The sequence below is a fragment of the Coturnix japonica genome, chromosome 4 (genome assembly GCF_054131305.1).
Source record: "Coturnix japonica strain WE chromosome 4, WE-NBRP24, whole genome shotgun sequence".
Lineage (NCBI taxonomy): Eukaryota > Metazoa > Chordata > Aves > Galliformes > Phasianidae > Coturnix > Coturnix japonica.
In genome coordinates, this window is record NC_140666.1 from 39,783,487 (window position 1) to 39,788,520 (window position 5,034).

The window sequence follows — 5,034 nt, forward strand, 5'->3', positions numbered from 1 at the left end:
GTGTGCTGAATACTGCCACAGACAGTATTTTGTCCCCAGCAAACAACCCAGGTGTAAGGTGAGAATAATACAGAAATAGTAATAACACAAGAATGATGGTGATATATATCCAAAAAGGTTACCTATAGGAAAAACTCACCAATATGGATGCCTTCAGTCTAGCTGGAAAATGCTGAGGCTGGTTATCCAACCTCCTCGAAGGAGTGATCTCCAAGAGATGCTGCCTTAGTGGTGGTCAGCCCTTAAATGGAGTGTAGGAGAGGTGGAGTCAAGCTCCACACCTTCTGGGAGCACAGCTGAATAACCCTCACCTGTGCTCCTACAGTTGACCTGACACTTGCCACAGCTGATTAATCAGAGGTTCAGGCTGTGATTACCAGTTTCCCATATACTAGACAAAGCAAGGATAAGAGCTATGAGACAGAACTCAGGAGTTCAGCTCCATTTAAAAGATATCTTCTTTAAGACAAAGTGGCAATCCCATATAGCACACCAAGAATGTCCAAATGACCAAAGCATGTTTTATTCCTCTACTGGAATCCTAATACATACAAAGAGTCTGCTGACAATATCTACTTTACATGTAAGTGTTTTTGCTTGGCATTTTTCTTGTACTCTGGGATGTTACCCACTCAATAGATATCTGCTGTTTCTATATATCAAAACAGAGTCAACACATTTTTTCCCCACTTAAATCAATGCAGACTTACAGTAAGCCATCTACCAGGAACTTCATATTATTTTTCTGCAGCTATGTGCATCTTCACAAGAGAAAGAGAGAAAAGCAGTAAGACCTCCAGGTCTTCTTGCTCTAAAGGACTTTGTGCACTCTTCTGATAATCCCAGGTAGTAATGTTACTCTTTGCTCTCCCTAAGTTCCCCTGGCTGGTTTGGGCACAGGAATGTGATTGAACTTTTCCTTTCCTTTCTCTTTCCCCTTCCCTTTTCCTTTCTTCTCTTTTCTTTTTTCTTTTCTTTTAAGGATAGAGTCTTAAAAGGTTTAATAAGGAAAGAATGACAGCTCTTCTGGAGCTGGCATTGGATACTTCACAATGGTAGAAAAGTGTATGATCAGTGCAGACCATCAGCAAGCAGCAACGTGCCTCTAGATGTGCTTGGATGAGTATGGAAGAGGAGTGTGCCAGTAGAGGGAGACTTAAACTGTAGAATCACAGAATGGTTTGGGCTGGAAGAGCCTTTAGAGACCATCTAGTTCTAAACCTCCTCCCATGGGCAGATTTTCTCTCTGCAAGTAAAGACAGCAGCTGCATCTAGCTGGAGAAACGGGTGAGGCTGGGAGGAGAGAAAGAAGTGTTGCTTAAGATAGGTGAGTGAAGGAGGTATTGAAAGCTATGCCATAAGCTGGGTGACAGGGAAGGGTAGGGTGAGTAGCAGGAAAAATTTCCCAGCAGAGAAGTATATAAGCATGCCATGACAGTAAATTCATAACAAAGAACACTTCACTTTAGTCAAAACTTCAGCTATTCTGGACCTTACATTCACTTCAGTTAGTTGGTAGGACTCCTCTTGCAGTTTTATTTAGAACTATGGTGTAGCTCCTAGCTGTCTTATTCAGCATTTGTCCTTAAAGAGCTGGCAGATGTCAAGATGTGATGGTCACACTGGGAGATATTTGGATGCAGCTTGACCCCATTAGTTCCCCATTCCTTCTCAGCTGGGGTTGCAGAGCCAGGGAACAAGAGAGAAGCCTGACTACCAGGCTCTGCTCAAAGCAGCCATAATTTAATGGAGCCTATGTTTCCCATGAGGATGAGTAGTAACTCAGTGCACAGGTCCAGAATCTGCACAGAGGTTTCTCCCTTTAAAACTTGCTAACCTACGCAATCTTCTCATTAATTAATAGCCCAGTAAGTCTCCTTAAGAAGAGACATAAATGGGAGAGAACAAACACAAGCATCTCCTTAATCACAGAAGGAACAACTTAGTGGACAGCCTCACCTCTGATGCTTCCTGGGTGGACTTCATCTCTTCTCCTTCCTGAACCCAGGCTGACTCAGCCCTGTAGTCCCAACCTCATGCAGGTGCCAAGGTGTGTCTGACTTGCAGAACCCAGCAGCTGTACCTGTGCACAAGCCATTTTATAATAAGCGCGGAGGAAAGCATGGGTACTCAGTGCCTGTGCCCTAATTGCCAGAGTATTGTCCACTGGCCTATGATAAACATGTTGTTAGCTGCTCGTCTTGCTTATGCCTTTCTGATGTTATATAAGTGGATTTAGAAAATGAGCACTGCCATGAGCAAGCTCCTAGCTAGGAAAAGGAATAAATAGAATTATGGAATTAAGGCAATACCTCACCATGAACAACCCAAATCCCTGCAGTCCACTGCAGGCTATTAGAAAACATCTTTTAAATTATATCTTTTAAGTTAATCCATCATGGAGATGGAAAAGCAAAGGCAAATTCCTTTGCAGACTGGCAACCACACTCCCAGGCTGCTGGTTCCACCTAGCTTGACTCTTCTAAGGGCAAAGAACAATGCTTTATGAACAGGGTGCTCTGCCATACAGCTGGACCCTTTATTGTACAAACACTGCTGAACTATAAGCAGCAATGGTGTGTACATTAATGTTTCCTGATTTGCTCTGGCAACTTTCTGTCTATCCATGCATTTTGCTATTAATAGTCACAGCTACCTACTGCTACTTGCCTACTACGCTGGCTAACAGATATCTAAATAACAGTGGCTTTCTTTGCAGAACTATCAAGCATCCATAGGTCTCCATGGCCTGACCTCAGCAGGAAAAATGAACACTCCACATTTTTCATGGATGAGGGTGTATTTATCTAAATACTTGATTGCAGATTTAAGTGCCTACATTTTAAATCACTGGCTTGTGAAACTAGTGATTTGTGGTTCTCAAAGGAGCACTCTGAAATTTGATGAGGAAGCATTAAGGTTTCCACTCGCAATTCTACTACTTACTGCAAAGTGTTTATTAATAGAGTTTGAATCCCCAAAGGTGTGACTGTTTCCTTGTTTGGTTAAAGAAGCTGAGCAGGTATCCTGGGATCTCATGCTGCTAGTCAGAAATCTGACCCCCTCAGGAAATCAATTTATGTATGAACCAGAAGCTAGACATATCCTTTACATTTGCAGGCACTACCTCACTGAAACAAATCTGTTACATGGTATAAAATCTGTATCAGATGGAAACTGTGCACTGGTGATACTGGGCTTGATGAGGTGCTAGCTCTTCTTTCACAGGAGTGAGAACTGGTCTGTTTTCTGCCGGGTAGAGGACGTGACTTTTCCTTGCAGCAGTAAGACTAGAAGGATGAAGCAGAAAGAGCTCTCAGATGTTTTCCTGCCTCCTAGGGCAGCCTGCCAGTTGCAGCATGCAGATGATGAATCCACCCACTGCAGGGAAACACCATGCTCCTGGCAGGCTGCAGTCAGGACAGATCTTTGGCAATCACTGGCATACAGGAACCTGAGCCGTATGATGAGGAATCCAGCAAAGCTCATTAATAAAATACCCTGTACAGGGCAATGAGCTGAAGCAATTGGAACCCTCACAGCCAACCACAAGTACGAGTTCAGAAGCACATTTAATGAAACAACTAATCATTATTTTGGGCAAGACAGCTCCAACTTTGGATAGAGCCACAGTTTGCACTGCAGAAGAGTCACTATGTAACCACACTTCCCAAAGATCCATTTCACTTCTTTCACTTCTCTGAGTGCGGCAAGGTAGGAAGGTAAGTAATTTTCTATATTCCCCAAGTTATAGCCATAGAAAAGATTAAGCCTGGTTACAGCAGTCATGTCTTCTAGCAGTAGACAGGCATGTGAAAATACTGCACCTGTAACATCATTGGATCAAAATACTTTGCTGCCACTGTCTGTTATCTTATACCATTTTCATACCTTGAGATAATACTTCTGTTTCTCTTAGGTGCAGAAGAGGGTTAAGTTATTCTGATGCTCCTGGCACCTCACACCACTTGGTGTGTGTATGCACCTTGGATGTGGGGATGTCCTTTTCTGTCCATATGCCAGCCTACAAACAGAGACCCAGAATAATTAAGACAGTGTTCATTTTATTGTACTCAGCATGGAAACCAGAATGTGTAAAACAGCAAAACATTAAATTCCTAAGGAACTCAATCAGGCGAGCAACATTGCTTTATATCATTGTACGACTTCTTCACATGCAGACTTCTGTTGGTATGTCTCAAATAAATGCCACAGTACATCTGGAAGCCTAAAACTAGCTTTACTTCGTACAGTACATCACGTTCAGTCAGTAAAACTATAAAAATAATAAAGCCACGATAACATTAGTCATCATTAGAAACACCAAAATTGTTTTTCTTCTTCTGCTGACTGATTTATAGCCATCATTTTTGTGGTGCTTGCAATGGCCAGGAATTCAGAGTTCACTCATCCCCTCTCCCTTTAGCTCTGTACACAAACTCCCATCCCTTTTCAGTGTGCTACTGAGACCTTAACCTCAGACCTGAGGCTTGATTGTATATACCAGGAGCATTTGGACTTCATTTTTTCCCATTACTGAAACTTCTCATGACAGCATCTAAACCTGGGTTTAATGTACTTGAAACTACTCATCATGAACTGAGACATAGCATGTGTTTTGGGGAGAATCCGCTAACAGATGGATCAACTGTTGTAGTGGTGTTGCTAAGAAGCATCTGAGAGACTTGTATTTTGCAGCATACAACTGCTGGAGACTTTGCTGGAAGAGCTGTCATTTATTTCTATGCCAGAGGTCATTACTCTATGATGAAACTTAACAAAACCTCAAAGCGACTCAGTTCATATAATTCTGTCCCTAATGAGCTCCGACGCCTGCTGTCACCCACAGCCTTTGTGAAGAAACCCATTTGTATATCCAAGTATCGGTTTCCACAAAGCTCTGAAGTCAGCCACTCTGCTTTTTGTTGACAGTCTCAACACGGAGATTGGCCAATTGACTTTTGTTAGCTAGAGCTCCGGGAATTAATTTAGAGACCGGATAAAATCTTTGTTTCTATTCACTACTGCAGAGCG

At 42.5% G+C, this 5,034-nt stretch overlaps 1 long non-coding RNA gene across 1 annotated transcript; it reads right to left on the reverse strand.

The window, feature by feature from the left end:
* Positions 1-501: 501 nt before the first annotated feature.
* On the reverse strand, positions 502-4,024 carry LOC146761039 (uncharacterized). The gene is made up of 2 exons (XR_014945304.1): positions 3,892-4,024; positions 502-3,290 (listed from the first exon to the last, which is right to left on the reverse strand). It is a non-coding gene; the product is annotated as an uncharacterized LOC146761039 (long non-coding RNA).
* Between the last annotated feature and the right edge of the window lie 1,010 nt (positions 4,025-5,034).